The following is an 11,340-nucleotide window of genomic DNA, read 5'->3' as shown; positions in this document are numbered from 1 at the left end:
CGAACTACCCTTTCACAGGGGTCGCCTAAGGCCATCGGAAAACACATATATAATTACATATTGTTTTTGTGATTAATCACTATGCTTTAATTATGTTCAATTTGTAACAATGAAATTGGGGGTCACCACTACATGAGGAACTGTATTAAAGGGTCGCAGCATTAGGAAGGTTGAGAACCACTGCTTTAGAAGAAGAGTGGTGTAGGAAACATGAGCTGTCATCTCTCTAATCCTCAGTTTCCCTATTTGTCAAAGATTGAGGATTAGAACTAGCGAATTCCAAGGCTCCCTTACCAACTCCAGCTTAGGTAAGGTGTCTTGGTCACATACAAGGCCAGGCAGGAACAGAGGGCAAGCAGCTGAGTTCATGCTGAACTAGGACTTTGTGCGGAGCTACAGAGGAGACAGGTCAGAGTAGCCCCTATGGATTCCTGGACGGCTCCTGAAGCTCCCTGAAGGCCACAGAAAGCTGTCTCCTAGACTGGCCAGATGTCCCAGGCCAGTTGGCAATTATTCTATTTGCTTGGGGGATATTTGACCAAGGAAAGTTCTGCAGAGGCCCATGGTGCAGCCCATGGGCAATCCATGAGGGCTCAGCATCCCAGGCTGGGTATTTCTTAGCCCACCTTTGCCACCCCACGCTGGCCCCAGGTTTGGCACAGCCCCTCCACCTTCTTTTAAGCACCTTACCTCCTATTTCCCATCCACCTGCAATGGATACTTCATTAGGAAACAGCATATTTGGTGGCAATACAGCCACTTTAGAGTCTGAATTTGAGTCTCAGCCCTGACTACGAGGTACTTATGTGACCTTGGGTAGATTATTTTCCCCTACCTCCACCTCAGTGTTCATCTATGAAGTAGAAGTTATATCACCCACCTCCAGGGATGTTTCCATGATTCAAATCAGATCACTAAATAGCTGTGCTCTGTAAACTGAAGTACTAGCTAAACCTAAGCCATTAGCTACGACAAATTATTTTGGGAAGTTGTTGGGATCTAAATGATGCATAAATAAAACCAGAGCTGGAGAGAAAACCTCTCTGCACCCCGTGCAGACTCGCTGTCTCCAATCCGTCATCTGGTGGTCCCCCAACCCTCCCCTCCAGCCTTCCGGGCTTGGCTGTGGGGCCAGCCAGCCGCTAACAGGATGGCTCACTGCTCAATCCAGACAGTCCCCAGGGCTGGAGGCTTGTGCCTGTCAGCCTATCAGTTGGCATGCTGACAGACAAGGAATCTGGCCAATAAATGTCTAATCAGGAAGGTACCAATTCTCATACCCGGCAGTTCAGCATAGTGATTCCAGTAGCAGACTGTACTGAGAGCCAGAGGTCTGGTGGGCCATACACCTTGGAACTCCAGGGCCACGGGCTCTTCTGGAAGGGTGGAGGGTCTGGAAAAACACACACCTGCATTCCTTATGCAGGAGACAATGTGTAGCAGGGGAAATGCTGCACTTTCTCCAGACATTCAAATACCAAGCTCAGCTCTGCAGTTGATTGTCTATATATCCTTGGCCAGACCACTTAACTTCTCTAAGCCTTGGTTTCTCATCATACAGTGGGTATTACAATAATCATGTAATTCTAATAGCTAATATCGTGTGCCAGACACTGTTGTTCCATGTGTTACTTCTGTGGGCGTAACACATGTAATCTGCTTCTCAGGATTCTTCTGAGGCAACTGCGTAAAGTACCTGATAGGCTAATAGGCACTGGACAAGAATGAGCCTTCTCTCTGCACCCTTCTGCCCTATAAAATTTGACTGCTCTAGTGCAGTCATTTCTCTTTCCTTTATCTACTTACTAGCTGTGTAGCCTTGGGCAAGTTACTTAACCACTCTGAGCCTCACCTTTTAAAAAAAATATATATTTTATTGTTTTTTTTTACCAAGAGGAAGAGATAGGGATAGAGAATTAGAAACATCAATCAGCTACCTCCTGCACACTCCCCACTGGGTATGTGCCCGCAACCAAGGTACATGCCCCCGACCAGAATCGAATCTGGGACCCTTGAGTCTGCAAGCCAACGCTCTATCCACTGAGCCAAACCGGTCAGGGCCTCACTTTTTTTCATAAGGTAAAACAAGGAGTAATGACCTCACAGAGTTGTAGGAATAAAATGAGATGAAGACAAAGTACTGAATGCAATGGGTAGCAAACAGTAAATTCTCAATGAATATTAGTTGCTTTGATGATTATTTATAATCCCTCATATCTGTGTCACATTTTTCACCTTATGAAGCCCCTCCATATCTCTTAACTCTTTGGATTTATATTCTGATTATTATTATTAGAATTATTATTCCTATTTGACATACAAAGAGATGGAGGCTCAGAATGGTGGAGTGACTTATTCTAGGTCACGTGATGAATGAGAAGCAGAGATGAAACTTAAACCCAGATCTTCCTCCCCCAATGATTTTTCTCTTCCAAGAAGCTGCTGAGACTTGCAGGCAACTGTGGAAGTCAACCCCTTCGAGCTGTCTCTTTGGCCTGGAAAGGAATCCCATCAGTGAAGCCAGTGGTGGTTGATGGTGGGTGAAAGTCAGGGACCTTAAGTGAGCCCAGAGTTTCCGTGGCTGCTCTACCAATGGAGATCAACTAGAGGCCCTTGAGGACAACTTCTAGTAAGTACATTTACGAGTTAGAGAGAAGAGGGCCATGGTTCTAGGTAGAAACAATTCCTGCTGAAGTCCTCAGACATCATAGGGTCCCACAAATTAAACACTAAACTGTAGGCACAAAGTCTCCAGATAGTTTTCCTGGGAGAAGGTCCAAAGCTTTTAATAGATTCTCGGAATTAACCCTGATCCACAGAAGGAAAAGAGCAGCGGTTCTAAGCTGCCACATGAGTTCCACACCTGAGTCACCCTCTTCCAAGTCCTGCTCCCTGGGAGTGGCTCCTATGGACCATGACTATGACCATGACCATGACCAAAGGAAATAGCCACTAGCCTCTGTCTGCCTTGCCTGGTGTGATTTTTATTTTCTTCTTTTATTCTTATCTGCATTTGTCAAATTTTCTTTAGCAAATAAAGAGTACCTCTAAAGTCACTCAAAACAACAAATATATATTTTAAAGTTTTAAGTTCATTATTTAATCCAAGAAACACAAGTTAACATAAGCAGGGTGTACCACTTTGCCTCAACAAATACAATTTAGTTGTACTGTTTCGAATGAAAACCAAAACAGAGCAAATAATTAAGTTAAAAACAACAGCATCAATTTAGTGGTTTACCAATTAGCAATTCAGTCCAACATGTACTGAGTAAACGCTGAGCTCACAGAGCACTATGCTTAGTGCTCCTGGCTTAATTGGCCTCTGCAGCATTTGGCATATCTGGCCTCTGTCATCTTACCACCACCTTCCCTTGGTCTTGATGAAACTCACTTCTCTCACTCTCTGTGGGCTCCTTGTGCATGTTCTCATGTAGGTTTCTCTTCCTCTGCCCTCTCCTTAGATACTGGCTCTGCCCACAGGCCCCTTATTTTCTGGCTGCGGTCTCCCTGATGGTTTCATTTGCTTCCATGACTTTGGTTACCATTTCTATATTAATAATTCACAAATCTGTAACTCCAGTCCAGATATCTCAACCTCCTCCTGGACACGTCCATGTGAAGATCCCACAGGCATTGAAACTTAACATGTCAGAAGCTGAACTTATCCCCAATATTAACTCACCTCCAAACCATGATCTCCCTCTTGTGCCTCCTATTAGAGAATCTAAGCAATAACCATGAACATTTTATTTCCTTTTTCCTACTGCCCCGTGCAGCGATGCTAAACATGCTGTTTCTTCCTCTGTACCTTTAGTAACTGTCAAATACCTTGGTTATTTTTTTTTTTTTACATTACTCACCTGGATGATGACACAGTCTTGTACAGTGTCTTTGCCTCCATTCTTGCCTACTTTGACCTATTCTTTATGTAGCAGCCAGAGTAATTTTCCAAAAATTCAAACTAGATCATGTCACTCTATTGACTACAACTCTGCAGTGGCTCACCAATGCCTTCAGGATAAGGTTCAAACATCTGAGAATGTCTTACCTGTTCCTCTGTGTCTGACCCCTGCCTCTCTGCCTTCTTCTTTAGACTGCATCTACTGCCATCTGTATTAGTTAGGATTGAGGCTCCAGCTGCTATAATAAAAACACAAATATCATAGTGGCTTTAAAACAAGGAGATGACACCTCTCTCTCTCTCTCTCTCTCTCTCTCTCTCTCTCTCTCTCTCTCTCTCTCTCTCTCTCTCTCTCTCTCTCTTTCTCTCAGCAATTCAAATGTAAGCAGTACATGACTGATATACGAACCCAACTCCTTCTACCCTGATGCTCCATTAGCCTCATATGCAGCTCCCACCTAAAGTGATTTGACGTGATTGCGCCTGCTCTCATCATCACTTTCCTTTCCACCCAACAGCGAAGGGCTAAAGGAGCAAGGGAAGAATTCAGAAAAGGTAATACACCCAACCTCATCCCATGGCTTATAATTTAATTGCTTGCCCACACTTAGCTTCAAGGGTAGCTATGAAATGTAGTATTTTGCTGAGAAGCTATGTGCTAACTCATACTTGCTTCCACTTAAGTCTTTATAATCACCAAGAAGCCTTTCTGCCCCTGTACTTCCCCTCCTGAAGAACTTATTATATCCAATTTTAATTATCTGATTACTTATCTATTTTCCCATCTAGGCTATGAGATTCTTTAGAGCTAATACTGTATCTTGTTCATCTTTGTTTCCTTGATGCCGGACAAAATGCCTCATGCATAATAGGCTACAAATAAATGCTTGCTGATTAGATTAATGAAAAAAAACACTAAAACAGGACCCCAAATTATATAAACATGGTATGAATTTAACTATGAAAAAACACAAGCAAACAATAACAACAACAAAAACCAACAAACAGAAAAAAAGTCCTGAATGAAAACATGTCAAAGTGTTAACAGAGGTTGCTTATAAACATGGAGATTATGAATGGTGTCTTTCTGCTTCTAACAGTATTATTTTAATGGGAGGAGGGGGGTGACATTAAAAACAAAGTAGAGCCGAAACCGGTTTGGCTCAGTGGATAGAGCATCGGCCTGCTGACTGAAAGGTCCCGGGTTCGATTCCGGTCAAGGGCATGTACCTGGGTTGTGGGCACTTACCCAGTGGGGGATGTGCAGGAGGCAGCTGATCGATGTTTCTCTCTCATCGATGTTTCTAACTCTCTATCTGTCTCTCTTCCTCTCAGTAAAAAATCAATAAAATATATATTAAAAAACAAACAAACAAACAAAAAAAACACAAAGTAGAGACATTTTGTTCCTTTTAACTCATGTTAAGATCTTTAAAAGTTTTACTTAATAATTCACCATTGCATTGTTTTTGAGCTATTGTTCTTTCAAAACACCAAGGAACCACTGGAATCAACAATTTTTAGGTTAACATTTAGAGTGATTACTAGGTGCAGCCTGGTCATTTTATAGATGGGAAAATCGAGGTCCAGAGAGAAGACAGGCCTCCATGTTTAATTATTTACACTAATAAAAGAGAAACATGGTAATTAGTGTCACTCCGCTACCCTTCCCATTGGCTAATCAGCGAGATATGCAAATTAACTGACAGCCAAGATGGCGGCCGGCAGCCAGGCAGCTTGAAACTAACATGAGGCTTGCTTGCCTCAGTGACCGAGGAAACCAACGTTACCCACCTGCGGCTGCAGGCCTCTGAGCCTGCAGTTTAAGAAACTATGTAACAAATACTGCCGGACTTCAGCCAGTAGGATTGCAACATTGTAAGCAAAGGCCAGAAACCTACTTTCAGCAGCGGAGGCCTAAGAGCTGGAGCCAAGCCTCAAGCTAAAGCTGGCCCAGAATTTAAAAAAAAAGGAAAAAAGGAGCGGTTGGGAGCTTCAGTCACCCGCCAGCCTGAAAACAGCCCTCAGCCCCTCACCCAGACTGGCCAGGCACCCCAGTGGGGACCCCCACCCTGAATGGTGTGTGACCAGCTGCAAACAGCCATCATTCCCTCACCCAGGCTGGCCAGGCACCCCAGTGGGGACCCCCACCCTGATCCAGGACACCCTTCAGGGCAAACCAGCCGGCCCCCACCCGTGCACAAGGCCTCTATCCTATATAGTAAAAGGTAATATGCCTCCCAGCACCGGGATCAGCGGAGCCGCGAGGCCTTCCGGCACTGAGATCAGCGTGACAGTGGGCAGCACCCAAACCCCCGATCGGCCCTGCTCTGTGTGTGACAGGGTGCGGCATCCCAACCCCCCCCCCCCCCATGGGGTGACGGGGTAGAGCCATAACTTCCCCATCGGCCCTGCCCTGAGTGTGAGAGTGGCGGCGCCCCAACCTCCTGATCGGCCCTGCTCTGTGGGTGATAGAGGGCGATACCTCAAACCCCCTCCCCACGCCCCCCCCCATGGGCCCTGCTCTGTGTGTGATGGGGTAGAGCCATAACCTCCCCATCAGCCCTGCTCTGTGTGTGACAGTGGTGGCGCCCCAACCCGCTGATCCGCCCTGCTCTGTGTGTGACAGGGGACGGTGCCCCAACTCCCCTATCGGCCCTACTTTGTGAGTGACAGGGGGGAGCTCCCCAACCCCCTGATGGGCCCTGCTCTGTGCATGACAGGGTACGGAGCCCCAACCCCCCTGATGGGCCCTGCTGTGTGTGTGACAGGGGGCAGCTCCCCAACCCCCTGATTGGCCCTGCTCTGTGCATGATGGGGGTGGCTCCGCAACCACCCCATCGACCCTGCCTTGAGTGTGACAGGGGGCGGTGCCCCAACCCCCCAATCAGCCCTACCCTGAGTGTGACTGAAGGTGGCATCGCAACCTCCCAATCCGCCCTGCTCTGTGCATGACAGGGGGCGGCGCCCCAACTCCCCAATCGGCCCTGCTCTGAGCCCGACCAGGGGCTGCACCTAGGGATTGTGCCTGCCCTCTGCCACCCGGGAGCAGGCCTAAGCCAGCAGGTCGTTATTTCCCGAGGGGTCCCAGACTGCGAGAGGGCACAGGCCGGGCTGAGGGACCCCCCCCCTCCCCCCCGAGTGCACAGATTTTTGTGCACCGGGCCTCTAGTTATTATTATAATTGTTATTGTGGTAAGAACATATAGCATGAGATCTACCTTCTTTGTTCTGGGTTCTCTATTCTGTTCTATATATATGTTTTTATGCCAGTATATTACTGTTTTAATAACTTTGCAATATATTCTGAAATCAGGAAGTGTGATGCCTTCAGCTTTGTTCTTCTTTCACAAGGTTGCTTTGCCTATTTGGTGTTTTTTTTGTGGTTTTTATTTCTGAAAGAAAAAAAAAACACCTGTCATTGGGATTTTGATAGGGATTGCATTAAATCTGTAGATCACTTTGGTTAGTATGGGCATTTTAACAATATTGAGTCTTCAAACCATGAATATGGGATGTCTTCCCATTTACCTTTGTCTTTCATTTCTTTCATCAATGTTTTATAGTTTCAGTGTATAAATCTTTCACGTCCTTGGTAACGCTTATTCCTAGGTATTTTATTCTTTTTGCTGCTGTAGTAAATGGAACTGTTTTCTTAATTTTCTTTTCAGATAATTTGTTGTTATTATATAAAAATGAAACTGATTCTGATACGTTGATTTTGCATCCTGCCACTTTATTGAATTCATTTGTTAGTTTGAATTAACTACTAGTAGCTCGTGGCTCTGGATGGATTAGGCTTGGTTTCATTTTTTTAAAGGAATGCCTTTGATGGATATTTTTCATTTTAATTGTTCTCATTTTCAACCATGATGAACCGTCAGTCCAGAAATAATGCATCCCACTGTGTGCACAGCTCAAACTGACTCACTGGCCGGCACACTGGATATAAATGATGAAACCAGTCCCAGTGGCCCCTTCTAGAAGCCACCATATCATTGCGTCCTCAGACAAAGCCATTTGCCGGCAGCTCTTCTAGGAAGAGGACGCTGGCAGAGCCCATCAAAACAGAAGATGAGGCTGCCAAATGTGTTTCTTTTTCTTGATATGCGTGTGGAGGCCATTTTGTAGTGATTAAAATACATATGTGAGTTTATTCTTCTTTCCATTTAGCTCTTTACCCATTGGTTTTGTGGGCAGTTAGAGGGCACAGAAGGGTGAGTAATTTTTTATGGACTTTAAAATCAAACAAATTCAAGGGGAACAGGAGGCTTGTCTCTCTATCTCTCTTTTGTGCGCCAGGCTCTGAGAGATTAGACTCCTTCCTCAGCATAAATACATGAGCATGCCTAGTTTGGCATCTTTGTTCACAGCTTCTCCTGTTCCTTGAATTATCTCTCCCAACCCCCATATCCAATGGTTCTACCTCCTCCAGGAAGCCTTCCTGATCTTCCTGGCTCTTTGGTCTCGCCTGCCTCAGAACTCCTAATTTATGGTCTATATATGTGTACTAATTCTTTTGCACTTCCCATATACACCTCAGATTGTGATAAAATTTTCATGTGAATCCGCTGTTTCCCAAGATCATGGCTTTCCTGAAGCAAGGGTCATATCTAATTCAACTCCTTTTATTCAATGACTTGCCCTCATTAAGTTCTCAGGAAATTCTGGTTGAATCAATTAAGATCATCCAAGATCCAACCTTGAGAGCAGCTTTACTCTGGGGTTTGAGCCAAGATTCCCTTCCCAGCTAACCCAGAGCTTCCAGCTTTCATCCATAGATCTTTTGAACCAAGTTGTCCATTTAGGCCTTCAACTTGAGGGAAAGTGGGGGGGAAAAAGTGTGGAACTGGTGGGGAGGAGTCCTGGGTGCATGTCCAATTTCATCCACTGCTAATTGAATGAGTCATTTCATACTTTCCAAAAACAGGGATTTTTTTTCCCAAATGCAAAATAGTTGTTGTACTTCACAAATTGTTGTAAGGATTCAATATAGTAGTACACACACAAAAGCTTGCAGGCAGGCTAAAACACAGAGACAACTTTGTGCTTTTGTGAGTATTACTTTTCCTTCTCCACTTACAGCCATCACTATTTTTCTCTTTTCTTTCCATCTATGTCTGACCTATTCACAATGTTGCTATTCACCCTAGCATAAGATGTTCTTGCCACAGCAAAGAGCAGTCTCCAGAAGTTCAAATTTCATAACTGCAAAGGAATCATCCAAGAATACCAGGGTCAGGTTTCTACATAGGGGCTCCAGAAATAGCAATAAATATCAAATGGCCCCTCTATTTTTGTAGAGAGTCAATATAGTCTGGAGAGATTCATTTGAGTAGTAGGAAGGTCCAGATGACAATAAATGGGGTGTTTAAATGGAATTGTTACAAATTACACTGGGCATCCTGTGCAAAGGCCCAGTGTCTAGCTCCCTTTGCTTATAATGCTGCCAGCACATCAGCATTCTACATTTGCCTATCGCTGAGGCCACTTGGGGGAACCTCAGAACATTTCTGCAGCTGTGTGTGTGTGTGTGTGTGTGTGTGTGTGTGTGTGTGTTATAGGGTCTGGTCATCTAAATACAGCATGGATCCTTCACCTTTCCATGATTTCTATATGTAGAATGTGTACAATGTGAGTGTTCATCTTTTCTCTTGATCCTAGACTTGGGGGGGGGAGGTGGCTCATACATGAGTCAAAAAGAAATACCCTTGGTGCCAAAATGGGAGGAGGGCCAGATTCATGTGAGGCTTTTGGGAGCTCTTATATAATGCAATATGCCCAAAGGCCAGAAGAAGAAAGTATTATTGGGTGAGACTTTAGAAGACAACACCTCTGAATTGGGGGCAAATGTCACAGCGACAGGTTGTTTATTCTGACTTTTCTGCAAATACATTTCTTATGGGGTGTGGGTTGTTATGGTGATGGAGGTGGGGCGGCACTGAACTTAGAGGGAAAGAGGACATTTTGCTATTGACTATGGCTTCTCTGCTCTCCTGCCAACCTTCATATCTCCATTCCCAACCACAGTCAAGTCAACCTTTACCAGCCATGAGCCTTCTGCCTTAAAGCCACTGCAACCCTTTCCCCACACATTTCTACCCAGTAGTAGCTCACTTTCAGGTGCTTCTTTTCTAATGGGTTCCTTTCAGACTGGACTTCTCTCCTATGCACTGGAGGCCCAAGGCAAGGGAGGCACCCACAGTTCCTGAGACATTGCCCTTGCTTAGACATCTGAGCACCAGGTCCTCCTTTCTGAAAGGGAAAGCTGGACATAGCGTAAACATACTCTCTATGACGTTCTGTAACATCATATGATGTGTATAATGCCCTGTAAGATTACCTCACTGGATTAGAGCTCAGTCTGTCCCTTTGGAAGAATATACTTTCTTTGTCACTAAATGAGGAGCTCGGTTGTCTTTCGTTAAGGGTTGACATACACATTGTTTACTCAGCTAGAAGACATCTTTGTGAGAAAGAGCTGAATTTGGCTGTGGGCTGAGCAAGGGTGCACAGTGCGACACGACCGCTTAGCAAGCCTACAGCATCTTGGGCAGCCTTGGTAAATGAGAGGGATTCAAATGAATGGGAAGGAAATGGGCAGCCCCATCCTACCCTGTGCTGGTAAGTCCGTAGCTAGATTACCATTCTCCCTATGACAAATCCCTTCACAGAAGACAAATAATCTGAGTCCATGATAGGGAGAGGAGTAGGGTAGACAAAGAGTCAGATATATAACAGATCTGAAGAAAGTGGAAATCTTTAACTTGCAGAGGAGAAGGCATTTGAGGCTCTGGAAGAGTTGTCTCCAACTACCTGGAAGGCTGTCATTTGGAAATAAGATCAACCACGCCCCATGTGAAAACTAAACCAATGGCTGAAGATAAGTTCCTTTAGGCTCGATGTTAAGTTCATCTTTTCTAACAGAGCTGGCTGTCAGTGGAAGAGGCTGCTTTGTGAAGGGAAGAGCCCCCACCAGTGGGAGCATTCAACCAGGGGTCCATAACAAGCCATTAAGAGCATGGTCTAGGTGGAGATTCTAAATTGTGGGACGCAAACTTGATGACCTCCGGTGGCCTTCTCAATTCCACAAAGTGTCGATGCCAAAAGGGAATCCAGAACCTAAGTCCAAAGAGCATCCCTTTCTCCACCTCCCTTGCAGTTCCCAGCACACTAATTTTCTCTCCGCCGGTGGCAGTAGGAAGCAGGACTCCATGAGAGCCGGTAAGTGAGACAAGGCTCTGCCCAACCCGCTCAGCAGGACTGGCAATTAGCTGGACTCCAGCCCCCCAGGACTCACAAGCTCTCAGCAGGTCTCAAAACTCCACCAGCGCTTTTTCAGAACCCAGGGAAGGAGATAGCCACAGGTAGCAGGGGCTTAATTCTGAACCCACGCTAACCAAACATTAACATTTGCATTTAAAATCAGAAGCAGA

Source organism: Myotis myotis, unplaced genomic scaffold, assembly GCF_014108235.1.
Source record: "Myotis myotis isolate mMyoMyo1 unplaced genomic scaffold, mMyoMyo1.p scaffold_m19_p_12, whole genome shotgun sequence".
Classification (NCBI taxonomy): domain Eukaryota; kingdom Metazoa; phylum Chordata; class Mammalia; order Chiroptera; family Vespertilionidae; genus Myotis; species Myotis myotis.
The sequence above is the reverse complement of the archived record's forward strand: the minus strand, read 5'-3'. Positions refer to the sequence as shown.